We start from the raw sequence: 15,066 nt of genomic DNA on the forward strand, positions 1-15,066 counted from the left end.
CCATGGCAATATTTCGGTGGACCAACAACATTTAATTTGGTCGTTTAAATTCCAACATATATCCTTACTTTTCCCGAACCACAAGAAACTTTGTGTGTGGCCCTATGTTATCGTACTGTATTTATGTGCCAAGTTTCGTCTATAACAAAATTCGTTTGCTCACTCAAATAAATACCAAGCTGTAGCTAGAAATAGAAAACAACGGTGGAAGTTTAAAACAGAAAAGATATTAGGAAACTAAAAGGCCCCCCACTGTGGAATGGGCCGTAAGACCACAGTGCAAGGCCCAGCCTAGTCCCCCTCATCCTTTTCCTCTGTACACTAGGGGATGGCATGGCAACCATCCACCCTGCCATGGCCGCCGATGCCGCTGTTGTCGTTCATCCCGCGGTCGAGGGGATGGATAAGAGCACCCCAAGCCCCTCCTCTCTCTCCCTGTCAAACCCTAGCCCCATTTCCTCCCCCCGCTCGATCCCGTCGGTACAGCCACCGCACGCACCATCGTCGCCATGGACGCCGCCAATCACGCGGCCACCGAGGTCCCCGACGGCTAGGACCTACTCTAGGAGCTTCATTGTGTTCGTCTTCGTCCTCTACGCTGCCGGATCGAGGCTGGGAGCCCCCCACGTTGACGCACGCATCAAGCTCCTCGACGCCGTCTTCAACCTCCGCCCCGCCAGACCACGCCGCTCAATTCGCCGCCTCCGGTGCTCCCTCGACCTCACTGACCTCTCCAGCCGCACCAATGTGAGCTCCTACATCGATTCCCGCATTCCCATCGTCGAATCCATCGCCGTAGTTGTCGTACGTCACCGCAGCCGAACCCACCGGAGCTCGCTCTCACCGCAGCCTGCGCCCCTGGGCTCCGCTGACGCGCTTTGTGCACGCGCGTGCGCCCGCCTGTGCGTGCTAGCCGCGAGCCCGCCCGCGCCCGGCTGCACGCAGCCTCACCCCGCTCGCCTTTCTCCCGTTGTTGCCGCCTCATGTACTGCTCTCTGCTGTTGCTGCGCCGCCGCCGCCGTGGCTCCCCTGCTGCTCTGCCACTGGCCCGCGCCGCTGCAGCGCCCACCTCTGCCTGTCGCCACCCGCCGCACCTACCTCTCGCTCGACCGGCCGGTCGCCCGCATGGCCTCTGGTCGTGGCCGCGCGCGCCTCCTCCTACCTCGCCTGCCGCCTCGCGCCCACCACCACTGCTGTTGCTCGAACGCCGCCCAGCGCACATGCCCGCTCCACCGCAGCCACCGCCTCCAGCCATCGTCGCCGGCCCTCCCACTAGTCTGGCCGGCCGCGCCGTGGCTGCCGTGCCTTGCCCGCGCGAGCCCAGCCGGCGAGGCCGCTAGCCTCTGCCTGGTCCGGCCCCCCACTACTAGGAAAAGGGCTATAGATAGGATTGACACTAATGGCGCACCAGGGAAGTAGTGCGCCACTACTTTATACTAATGGCGCACCAGAAAACAGGTGCGCCACTAGTGATAAATTATTATTATTATTATTATTTTTACATACATACTAATGGCGCATCCTATGTCTGATGCGCCATTACTAGTTCTAACTAGTAATAGCGCACCAGACAAGGAGTGCGCCAGTACTGAATTTTTTTATTCTTTTTTTTGCAAAACTACTAATGGCGCACCGCTTCACCGTGCGCCATTAGTAGTTTAAACTACTAATGGCGCACCCTGTAAAAGTGCGCCATTAGTATATATATTTTGATATCATGAATATTTTTAAATATCATGGGCACTTTTTGATATCATGAATATTTTTAAATTTCATGGACACTTTTTGAATTCATGAATATTTTTTCAAATTTGATGATATTTTTTCATATTCAATATGATAAAATATTGAGTATTCATGAGGACACTCGATCTCGATCCCCCTCCATCTCGATCTCGATTCCCCTCTATCTCGATCTCGATCCCACCCGCGCCTCCTCTCCCCTCTTCATTTTTAAAATAATAATAAAGTGTAGACTATAATTGTTGTTAAACAACAATTATTACTGTTTTTATAAAAAAATATTACTGTTTCATATTCATATTCATTTTCTAAAAAATTATTACATGCAACAAAAAAAATTACTTATGGCGCACCTCTGGCCGGTGCGCCATTAGTAAGATTTCCCCTAGCTAATTCCCTCCCTCTCGCCCCTTCATCCCTCTCCCTCGCCCCCCTAGCTAATTCCCCCCGCTGCCCTAACCCACGCCGCCGCCGACCCCCCGCACCCTCCGCCGCTCCACCGCCACCGACGACCCCCGCACCCTCCCCCGCTCCACCACCGCCGCTGACCCCCTGCACCCTCCCCCGGCCCGCTCCACCGCGGCCGCCGACACCCCGCACCCTGCCCCGCTTTTTGATAATATTTTCAAATAACAAATTTGATGATATTTTCAAATAACAAATTTGAGGATATTTTCAATTAAAAATAAAAACAAATTTGATGATATAAAAAAACAAATTTGATGATATTTGATGATATATTTTGTCCTAGTCCTCATGAAAATAACAAATTTGATAAAAAACAAATTATTAGATGCAACAAGAAATAATGAAAAAAAGAAGTTACTAATGGCGCACCAGAGGAGGGTGCGCCATTGCTATCAGAAAAAAAGTTACTAATGGCGCAACAGAGAATGGTGCGCCATTGCTATGAGTGTTTTTATGGCGCACCCCTCGATGGTGCGCCATTACTAACATTCCCCCCTCTATAGCTGGATACCCGGCCCTTCGCCCGAAACCTCCTTTCCTCTCCCTCGCCAGATCCCCTTCCATCCCTCGCCACACCCGCTCCGGCTCCCCCGCGCCGCCGCCCCCGCGCCCCCGACCCGGGAAGCACGTGGCCGCCGGCCTCCCCACGACCAACCGAGGCGCCCAGGAGGACCGCCGTCGTCTTCCTCTTCGACTACGAGGACCCGGACGAGCTCGGACGCCCTCGAGCCACCCCTTCGACGCCGCCGCCGACCCCGACCCCTCCGGCGACTGGCCACGCCCGCCCAGGTACCTCTCCTCCTTCCTCCCTCTCCACCCTTCCTCCCCATTCCCTCCCTCCCTAGTTCTTCTTGCTATATGGATCAGAACATATGGAGCATTACTATTGCTATATGGAGCATTACTATTGTTCTTCTCTGAACCATTACCATTCCCTCCCTCCCTAGTTCTTCCTCCCCATTAATTTGCAGGATCAGAACAAGTTTGTAACAGGATGCTCTACAATGTTGATTAGGTGCATTACTATTGCTATATGGAGCAGCAATTTACTATTGCTATATGCTCTAGTTTGTATCAATGTGATTGTAGTTTTTCTTGTCATCAAGTTTAGTTGATGTTTATTTAAATATAGCTTATATGATCAGCCACTCTATGCATGATTGTGGCTTGAAGGTTCTGGAAGAACGTTTTTCCTTCAAATTCTATCTGGTGGTATTGTCCTAGACTCCCTAGTTGTGTTGTTAATTGTGCTTCTATTAAAAGAATTAGGAGTTACTCACTGTACTAGAACTTTGTAGGTTGAATTTTGGTTAAATAATACTGACGTTATGAGAATGTAAGCACCTATTATTGCTACTGATATCATTGGCTCATTGCTGCCTTTGTGCAATGCAGAACTGTTAAGAGTGATTTTGTAACACCCTCGATGCGGCTATAGCTCCCACGTGTCGAGGCACGACTAAGAGACATAACCGCATTGAAAGCAATGTCGCAAGTCAGGCAATCATTACAACATCCCATGTAATACATAATAAAAGGGGAGATAACATAGTTGGCTTACACTCGCCACGTCACATCAGAGTACATAAATAACATCCATCAAACAAACACTCATGGCCCGACTATGACGCCAAAATGGAAAAGAACCCAACAAGCGACAAGGCCCTGAATCGAACCCCAACTAGGCACCACTACTGATCATCGGGAAAGGAAACATAATAACGCTGAGAGTCCTCGTCGAACTCCCACTTGAGCTCGTACTCGTCACCTGGAGCGGAATCACCTGGACCTGCATCTGGAATTATAGTATCTGTGAGCCACAGGGACTCAGCAATCTCACACCCACGCGATCAAGACTATTTAAGCTTATAGGACAGGATAAGGCAAGTATATGTGGAGCTGCAGCAAGCGACTAGCGTATATGGTGGCTAACTTATTCGCAAAGGAGAGCGAGAAGAGGAGGCAAAGCGCGAGCGAGAAACTAGAAGGAACAACCTGCGCAAGCATTACTCCAACACCGTGTCCACTTCCCGGACTCCGCCGAGAAGAGGCCATCATGGCAACACACGCAGTTGATTCGTTTTAATTAATTAAGGTTTAAGTTATCTACAACCGGACATTAACAAATTCCCATCTTCCCATAACCACGGGCACGGCTTTCGAAAGTTCAATCCCTGCAGGGGAGTCCCAACTTAGCCCATGACAAGCTCTCACGGTCAACGAAGGAAAAGACCTCCTCCCAAGACGTTCCGATCAGACTCGGTATCTCGGTAACTCAAGACACTTCGACAGGTTAAAACAAGACCAGCAACACCGCCTGAATGTGCCGACAAATCCCGATAGGAGCTGCACATATCTCTTTCTCAGGGCACACTCAGATTGTCCTAGGTACGGGTAGGCCAGCCCAGAGTTGCCCCTGGTGGCCACCGGTAGCTAACAGGTGGACCAACACTAAGAGGAGCACTGGCCCGGGGGGGTTAAAATAAGATGACCCTTGAGTCTGCAGAACCCAAGGGAAAGAAAAGGCTAGGTGGCAAATGGTAAAACCAAGGTTGGGCATTGCTGGAAAAGCTTTAATCAAGGCGAAACATCAAGGGGTTCCCATTATAACCCAACCGCGTAAGGAACGCAAAATCCAGGAACATAACACCGATATGACGGAAACTAGGGCGGCAAGAGTGGAACAAAACACTAGGCGAGAGGCCGAGCCTTCCACCCTTTACCAAGTATATAGATGCATTAAGATAACATAGAAATATAATGATATCCCAACAAGTAAATAAATGTTCCAACAAGGAACGGCTCCAATCTTCACCTGCAACTATCAACGCTATAAGAGGGGCTGAGCAAAGCGGTAACATAGCCAATCAACGGTTTGCTAGGACAATGGTAGGTTAGAGGTTCAATCATGCAATTGGGAGGCTGACAAGCAAGTGGTAGGCATCGTAGCAGTGGCAAAGCAAAAGAGCGAGCAAACTAGCATAGCAAACATAGTAGTGATTTCGAGGGTATGATCATCTTGCCTGCACAGTTGTCAAAGTTGACTGGATCCTCACAAGCAAACTCAACGGGCTCCTCGGTAGCGAACTCGTCTCCCGGCTCTACCCAACAAGGCAAACAAGCAACAAGGATACAATCAACCACGTGCAAGACCAAGCAATATGATGAAATGATGACATGCTATGCGGGGTGCGATGCGGGATGCAAAATGCAAGATATGACAGGAAATGCATGAACCTGGCCTCAACTTGGAATTCCAAGGGTGCCACTGGATAGAGGGGATGAAATCGCTTGAAAACGATATAAAGATCATTGGAATCGGAGTTACGGTTTGGAAATGGCAAGCGTTTTAAGATATGACACCGGTCTGCGATTTACAGCAAGTAGGCATCTAAATGCAACGAAATGAACATGCTACAGCCACCAAACATGAAAACAAAATACATGGCAGTGATGTACACAAGATGGTTAACAAAACACTAGCACTGAGCCATAGGCAAATTCATCCATTAAGAGGTTCAAACAAGCATGGCAAAAATGAATATGCAAAACAGATTCCAGACTTAGTGAAATTAACACTAGCCTGAAATTTCAGATCACGATGCTCTCTTTGGAGCAGCAAAACAACATGATAAATGACCTGAACATGACAAGTAAGAATATGGCATGGAGCTACTCAACAAGCTTAACAAAACACCCAAAGTGACCTGGGGCCAAAAGGGTTCACAAAATACTCTACCGAGCTCACGAACATAGCTCGAACACAATCAGTTTTCAGACTTAGTGCAAACTGAGACATGCAGAAATTTAACTCACGAAGGCATGTAAACGAGCTCGATGCACTCACTACGGTACAAGTCATGGCAAGGCAAGCATATAACCAGAAATAAGGCCCAATATTCTAGCTACACATGGCAATAACAAAGGCATAGCATGCATGGAACACTAACGGTAGCATCGGCAAAATCGCAAACAAGTTGACGATCTGCCCAGATTAACAACGAAGCAAAAGTTGAGCTCGATTGAGTCAACCTAGAGCACTCCACATATGCAAACGAAGACATGGATGGATAGAGCATAACATAAATATCAAAACTCCCTTACTGATCATCCTGGAAAGAGGCACGGATCACTAGGAAACAAGCTGGACATATAGCATCATGAACTAAAATATCCCAGACTTAGTGAAAATCACTAAGTCCCTGAAATCAGCAATCTCAGGTACCTCTCTTCGCAAGCTTGCACAAGACAACACACACATCCTAAAAATGCATGGGTGGCACCTCTGGAAAGAAGACAAAATGCTTAACAATTCATCCCAAAGGGGCATAGGCATATCATGCACGGATTAAACATGGCAAAAATGACAAAAGTGCATGATGAACTAACGGATCTGCAATTTAACTCACGAAGCCTCCTTCTAACAGCATTTTGGGAATCAAGATGAACTCAAATGCAAATGATGAAATGGAACTAAATGATGTACATGTCGAGACGAAGATTTTGATATATTATGCGCCCAAAACGGAGCTACGGTTGCGGAGATACAAGCAGTCAAAGTAGGCATAAAAATTCAAGAGGGGGGAAGGGAAAGTCAACCCTAGGGTTTCGAATTCCAGATCTGGATCTCGCGGCACTGTAGCAGTACTGTAGCTGGCGCGCGCGACGAGGTTCGCCGGGATCCCGCCGGAGCAGGAGAGGAAGAGGAGGCCGGGGCGCGGTCGCCGGCGGGGAGGCGCGGACGGCGGCGGCGGGGAGGCGCGGTGTAGCGGCGGGGTCGGCCGGCGTCAGGGACGCCGCGGAACGGCGCGGCGGGGCGCTGCCGGACCGGGGAGGCGAGCGGCGGCGGGGAGGCGGCCCGCGGCGGCGCCGGTCACCGGCGTCGGGGAAGGAGGCGGCGCAGGCGTCGGGGTCGGGCGCGGGGAGCGGCGGCGCGGAGACGGGCCGCGGGGGCCGGCCTCGGGCTCCCGGGCCTCGGCGGCGGCGATGTGGGCCTCGCCCACGTGGCGGCGCGGGATTCGCTGCGGCGGCGGGGCGGACGGTGTCCGGTCCGATCCGGACACGTCCGTCGGCGGGGGGGTTTGATCTGTTTTTTTTAGGAGGAGGACGGGGAGGAAGACGAGATCCGAAATGGGGGGTGTATATATAGGCATAGAAGGAGCTAGGAGAGTCCAAATGAGGTGCGGTTTTCGCCCACGCGATCGTGATCGAATGCTCTAGGACATGGAGAAGAGTTTGGTGGGTTTTGGGACAAATTTGGGGGGTGTTGGGCTGCAACACACACGAGGCCTTTTCGGTCCCTCGGTTAACCGTTGGAGTATCAAACGAAGTCCAAATGATACGAAACTTGACAGGCGGTCTACCGGTAGTAAACCAAGGCCGCATGGCAAGTCTTGGTCCAATCTGGAAATGTTTAATCCCCACACACGAAAGAACGCTAGAAAAGGCCACCGGAGGAGAACGAAGCGCCGGAATGCAAAACGGACAACGGGGAAAATGCTCGAATGCATGAGATGAATATGTATGCAAATGCAATGCACGAGATGACATGATAAGAGATGCACGAAAAAGAAAGACAACACACGGAGACAAAGACCCGAACCCGAGAAATAAATTTAACTTAACACCGGAAACGGCAAGAGTTGGATACAAATAGGGAAAGTTACATCCGGGGTGTTACAACACTCCACCACTACGAAAAGATCTCGTCCCGAGATCTAGGACTGAAAGAACTCCGGGTACTCAGAACGGAGGTGATCCTCGCGTTCCCAGGTAGCTTCACGATCGGAATGGTGAGACCACTTGACTTTGAGAAATTTGATTGACTTGTTGCGAGTCTTGCGTTCAGTTTCTTTAAGAATAGCAACTGGGTGCTCACGATAGGAGAGATCTTCTTGGAGCTCAATGTCCTCGAAGTTGACGGTGCGGTCAGGAGTCTTGAAGCACTTTCGAAGCTGAGAGACGTGGAACACATCATGAACATTTGCAAAGTTTGAAGGAAGCTCAAGTTGATAGGCGAGGTCGCCTCTCTTGCTGACAATCTTGAAAGGTCCCACGTATCTAGGGGCAAGCTTCCCTTTGATACCGAAGCGACGAGTACCTTTCATAGGAGAGACACAGAGGTAAACATGATCTCCGATCTCGAAAGCCAAATCACGGTGCTTACTATCATAGTAGCTCTTCTGGCGGGACTGGGCTGCTTTGAGGTTATCACGAATGACTTTGCACATTTCTTCTGCTTCTGTGATTAAGTCATTACCCAGCAGCTGACGTTCACCGGTTTCAGACCAGTTGAGAGGGGTACGACACTTCCTGCCATACAGAATTTCAAAAGGGGCCTTTCCCGAACTTGCTTGAAAGCTGTTGTTATATGAGAATTCAGCATAAGGAAGACAATCCTCCCACTTCATGCCGAAGGAGATCACACAAGCCCTGAGCATATCTTCAAGAATCTGGTTGACACGCTCGACTTGACCGCTTGTTTGGGGATGGAAAGCTGTGCTGAAGCGGATGTTGGTGCCCATGGCCTTCTGAAAAGAATCCCAAAACTTCGAGGTAAAGATACTGCCACGGTTTGAAGAGATCACTTGAGGAATACCGTGCAGAGAGACAATGCGAGAGGTATAGAGTTCCGCCAATTGAGCTGCAGTGATCGACTCTTTGATAGGCAGAAAATGAGCCACTTTGGTGCGCTTGTCGATGACAACAAATATAGCATCATTGCCACGCTTGGACTTTGGAAACCCAGTCACGAAGTCCATTTCAATGTGGTCAAACTTCCATTCTGGAATGGCAAGCGGTTGGAGGAGACCTGCTGGCCTTTGGTGTTCTGCCTTCACTCTTCTGCAGACATCACATTCATTCACGAATTGAGCGATCTTGCGCTTCATTCGAGTCCACCAATAAGCTTGCTTGGGATCCTGATACATCTTCGTACTACCAGGGTGGATGGGGAGGAGAGAGTTGTGAGCCTCGTTCATGATCACTTTACGAAGTTCACCTTTGGGCACAACAATACGATCCTCGAAGAAGAGAGTGTCCTTGTCATCAAGGCGGTAGCACTTGTACTTGGACTGACTCTTGGCAATCCCAATCTTCACCTTTTTCACCATAGCATCAAGAAGCTGTGCTTGGCGAATCTGGTCTTCTAAGGTAGGAGAGACTTGAAGGTTGGCGAGGAAACCTTGAGGAACAACTTGCAGATTAAGTTTGCGGAAAGCTTCACAAAGGTCGGGTTGATAAGGCTTGAGAATCAGACTGTTGCAATAGGCCTTTCTGCTCAAAGCGTCAGCAATCACATTGGCCTTGCCTGGAGTATACTCAATACTCGGATTGTACTCTTGAATCATTTCGACCCATCGAGTTTGCCTTAGGTTGAGATTAGGCTGAATGAAGATGTACTTGAGACTCTTGTGATCAGTGAAAATATCCACTTTTCTTCCCAATAGAAGATGTCTCCAAGTCAAAAGAGCATGCACAACTGCCGCCAACTCGAGATCATGAGTGGGGTAGTTCTTCTCATTAGGCTTCAACTGGCGAGATGTATAAGCAACAACTTTTTTCTCTTGCATCAGTACAGCACCTAGACCTTGGAGAGAGGCATCACAAAAGACCTCGTACGGCTTGGATTCGTCAGGTGGAGTCAGAACTGGAGCAGTGATCAACTTCTCTTTCAAAGTGTTGAAAGCAATATCACACTCTGGAGACCAAATGTACTTGACTTGCTTCTGAAGAAGATTTGAGAGAGGCTTCGCGATCTTGGAAAAGTTTTCAACGAATCTTCGGCAATAACTTGCGAGACCGAGAAAACTGCGGAGTTGCTTCACATTCTGAGGGGGTTCCCAATTCACAATTGCGGATACCTTCTCGGGATTCACGGAAATGCCCTTGGCAGAGATGATATGGCCAATATAAAGGACCTCATCGAGCCAAAATTCACACTTGGAGAACTTGGCGTAGAACTGATGTTCCCTGAGCTTGTCAAGAAACAAACGCAAGTGCTTGGCATGATCTTCCTTGTTCTTCGAGAAAACCAAAATGTCATCGAGATAGACCAAAACGAAGTCATTGGTGTAGGCGTTGAAGATGAAGTTCATCATGCGAGAAAACGTCGGAGGAGCGTTGGCGAGGCCAAAAGACATGACAGTGTATTCATATGAACCAAAGCTTGTTCTGAATGCTGTCTTGGGAATATCTTCTTCACGAATGCGAATCTGGTGATAACCCATACGGAGATCAAGCTTGGAGAATACTTGAGCACCCTTGAGTTGTTCGAACAGCTCATTGATGTTAGGAAGTGGGTATTTGTTCTTGATGGTCTTCTTGTTCACTGGACGGTAATCAACACAAGGTCGACTCGATCCATCCTTCTTCTTCACAAAAAGAACACCACAACCCCACGGAGAAGTACTAGGCCGGATGAGACCCAATCTTTCTTGCTCATCGAGTTGTTTCTTCAACTCCTTCAACTCTTCGGGGCCGAGCTTGTAGGGACGTTTGCACACAGGTTCCGTACCGGGCTCAAGTTCAATAACAAATTCAACCGGCCGGTTTGGAGGCATCCCTGGGAGTTCTTCTGGAAAAACGTCTTGATACTCACAAACAACCGGAATCTGCGAAATAGCATCCAATTCACCCTTCTCATTGAGAGAAAACAACCGGATGGTATTATCCCGAGCGGCAAAGACAATTACATCCTCAGACGAATGAGTCAGTTGAATCTGCCTGGCTGCACAATCAAGCTGAGCTTTGTGCTTAGAGAGCCAGTCCATCCCGAGAATAAGATCAATATCCGAGTCACCGAGAACCGTAGGAGAAGCAAGAAACTTGAACTCGCCCATCGTGATAGAAACATCCGGAACGATGGAGTTAGCCTGCATGCGCTTGCCGGGAGAGACAACTGCTAAAGGACTAGGCAAGACTTGTGAAACCAATTCATGCCTATTTGTAAACGGTCTCGAGATGAAGCAATGCGATGCACCAGTGTCAAAAAGAACTTTTGCAGGAATATCATTAACAGGAAGGTTACCCATGATCACATCTGACGAGTCCTCTGCCTGAGCTGCATTCATCAAATTGACCTTGGCGTGCTTAGGGTTATGCTTCACCACAGCTGTACTTGCCGATCTCACAGGAGGAGGAGGAGGAAGACGCCTCTGGTTGAAACACTTGTTGGCATAGTGACCCTTCTATTGGCACTTGTTGCACGTGACCTCTGAAAGCGGACGGTGATACGGAGCACTCGATCTTGGAGCTTGAGACGAAGCCTTGTTCTGAAAGCCTGGGTTGGGTGGGTGGGAAGAACCACTGCCACCTTTGCTCTTCTGCTGATACGGCTGACGGAACGGAGGAGGAGGAAGCCAAAACTTCTGTTGCTTGGCCACTAGAGTAGAGGAAGAAGGAGTAACATCTCTGACTCGCTTCCTGGAAGCATCACACCTCAACTGAGCAGCCTCTTGCTTCAGTGCCATGTTGGACAACTCATCGTATCTCAACGGCTCAAAGAGGACAAGAGCGAGCTGAATTTCCTCACGAAGACCACCCCTGAACTGATAGATCATGCTCTTCTCATCAGGAACATCCTGCTTGGCAAAACGGGCGAGCTTCTGGAACAACTTGTTGTAGTCATAGACAGACAAAGAGCCTTGCTTCAGATTGCGGAATTCCTCACGCTTGCTCTCAACCACACTTTGAGGAATGTGATGAGCGCGGAAATCTTGACGGAAATCATCCCAAGTGATAACACGTCCACCTCTGGAATCCTTGTACTGCTGGAACCACTCTGCAGCCTGATCTTTGAGTTGGAAAGAAGCGAACTTGACGAAATCTTCAGGCCTGACGTTGCTGCATTCAAAATGCTTGCCCAGATCCACTAGCCAATCGTCAGCATCGGTAGCCTCAACACAATTGCTGAACGTCTTTGGACCATTTGCGAGGAACTGGTTGAGTGTAGCAAAGTGACTCTGATTGCTGCCTTGATTCCCTTGACTGCCTTGATTGCGCTCTTGGAGAATTTGCATGATCAGCTGAGTGTTTGCATTGGTTGCGGCCATAACAGCTTGCCATGCCTCTGGAGGAGGTGGAGGTGGTGGCGGATCAGGATTCGAAGTCGTGCGCGTTGGACGAGCCATCCTGAAGAGGTTGACCACCATTAGCACATGACAGATAAATATTGAAGCTGAATCCAACGGAATGAAAATTGCAACATATAGTCTTCACATCCGAACAAAATGAACCAATGCATTTCTCTTGAAGTGGTCACATATTCCAAAATTGCTAAGCCACGAAGAATCAGGTAGAAGGGGTACAACAACGAGGGATGGAATCCTCATATGACGTCGAAGCAAAACGAATGCCACAACTCGAAATAAAACCAAGGGTTGGCTTGCGGAATAAGCCGGAACAAATACATGATAGAAATTTTGTCCGAAGTTTTTGTGGTGGGACCTACACGGGCTCGATCGTACAGCACCATCATGTACAAGGCAGTGCACATGACATACGAAGCGTCCCCGAGTCAGCATAGCCAAGGACTCTTTAAGACACAACGAGACCAGTGTAAAATCGACCGTGAATAGGCGAACCACTAGACGTCGAACCCCAATTTCATATCATACATCTATCGGAAAGATATCCTAAGGCTACTTGAATTCCCACCTATGAAATTCCCAAAATTTTCCCGGTTATGCAATCAGGTGTTGGGGATACAGGGGAAGCATAATATCTCACCCAAGCTAGCAAATCCTACATCCAGCTGTATCCATCCTTCAACACATAACCAAGAAACCTTCGGAAACCATCTATCTCAACCTTCGAAAAGCATCCGTTATACAAGTTATGGCGATAGTGCCGAACTCCCGCCCCAGTACTGGGTGGCGTCGAGGTTATCTCACCAACGAACTGCATAAAAGAGATTTTCGATGTCGCGCACAAATCTCAAGTGTACCAGAATTGCAACGATAAAATTGTGACGACAACACCTCGGAGCTCAACTCCCCGGGACACTGCCACAACCCCTAAAGACAGGAGGCACCAAGAACAATGTTCTCATCACAAAACCATCGGAACAAAACCAAGATACTCGCGTGATCCTAAAAAAAATTTTTTAGTGAAATTTGAGAAGAGAAGAGTCAAAAATCTACGTCAGGATGCCTTACCAGAGCGGTGAGGAGACTGGGAAGTAAAAAGAATTCCTAACTCTCTGATATATAATTCCTAAGTGACTCAAAACATTTTTCTAGACACAACTCGGCTGCTAAAAACGATCAAGCAATGGGGGCTCCTAAGGTCGGGGAAGGCTCTAATTACCAACTTGTAACGCCCTCGATGCGGCTATAGCTCCCACGTGTCGAGGCACGACTTAGAGACATAACCGCATTGAAAGCAATGTCGCAAGTCAGGCAATCATTACAACATCCCATGTAATACATAATAAAAGGGGAGATAACATAGTTGGCTTACACTCGCCACGTCACATTAGAGTACATAAATAACATCCATCAAACAAACACTCATGGCCCGACTACGGCGCCAAAATGGAAAAGAACCCAACATGCGACAAGGCCCTGAATCGAACCCCAACTAGGCACCACTACTGATCACCAGGAAAGGAAACATAATAACGCTGAGAGTCCTCGTCGAACTCCCACTTGAGCTCGTACTCGTCACCTGGAGCGGAATCACCTGGACCTGCATCTGGAATTATAGTATCTGTGAGCCACAGGGACTCAGCAATCTCACACCCACGCGATCAAGACTATTTAAGCTTATAGGACAGGATAAGGCAAGTATATGTGGAGCTGCAGCAAGCGACTAGCGTATATGGTGGCTAACTTATTCGCAAAGGAGAGCGAGAAGAGGAGGCAAAGCGCGAGCGAGAAACTAGAAGGAACAACCTGCGCAAGCATTACTCCAACACCGTGTCCACTTCCCGGACTCCGCCGAGAAGAGGCCATCATGGCAACACACGCAGTTGATTCGTTTTAATTAATTAAGGTTTAAGTTATCTACAACCGGACATTAACAAATTCCCATCTTCCCATAACCACGGGCACGGCTTTCGAAAGTTCAATCCCTGCAGGGGAGTCCCAACTTAGCCCATGACAAGCTCTCACGGTCAACGAAGGAAAAGACCTCCTCCCAAGACGTTCCGATCAGACTCGGTATCTCGGTAACTCAAGACACTTCGACAGGTTAAAACAAGACCAGCAACACCGCCTGAATGTGCCGACAAATCCCGATAGGAGCTGCACATATCTCTTTCTCAGGGCACACTCAGATTGTCCTAGGTACGGGTAGGCCAGCCCAGAGTTGCCCCTGGTGGCCACCGGTAGCTAACAGGTGGACCAACACTAAGAGGAGCACTGGCCCGGGGGGGGGGGGTTAAAATAAGATGACCCTTGAGTCTGCAGAACCCAAGGGAAAGAAAAGGCTAGGTGGCAAATGGTAAAACCAAGGTTGGGCATTGCTGGAAAAGCTTTAATCAAGGCGAAACATCAAGGGGTTCCCATTATAACCCAACCGCGTAAGGAACGCAAAATCCAGGAACATAACACCGATATGACGGAAACTAGGGCGGCAAGAGTGGAACAAAACACTAGGCGAGAGGCCGAGCCTTCCACCCTTTACCAAGTATATAGATGCATTAAGATAACATAGCAATATAATGATATCCCAACAAGTAAATAAATGTTCCAACAAGGAACGGCTCCAATCTTCACCTGCAACTATCAACGCTATAAGAGGGGCTGAGCAAAGCGGTAACATAGCCAATCAACGGTTTGCTAGGACAATGGTAGGTTAGAGGTTCAATCATGCAATTGGGAGGCTGACAAGCAAGTGGTAGGCATCGTAGCA

The sequence above is a fragment of the Triticum urartu genome, chromosome 4, assembly GCF_003073215.2.
Source record: "Triticum urartu cultivar G1812 chromosome 4, Tu2.1, whole genome shotgun sequence".
In the NCBI taxonomy this organism is placed as follows: domain Eukaryota; kingdom Viridiplantae; phylum Streptophyta; class Magnoliopsida; order Poales; family Poaceae; genus Triticum; species Triticum urartu.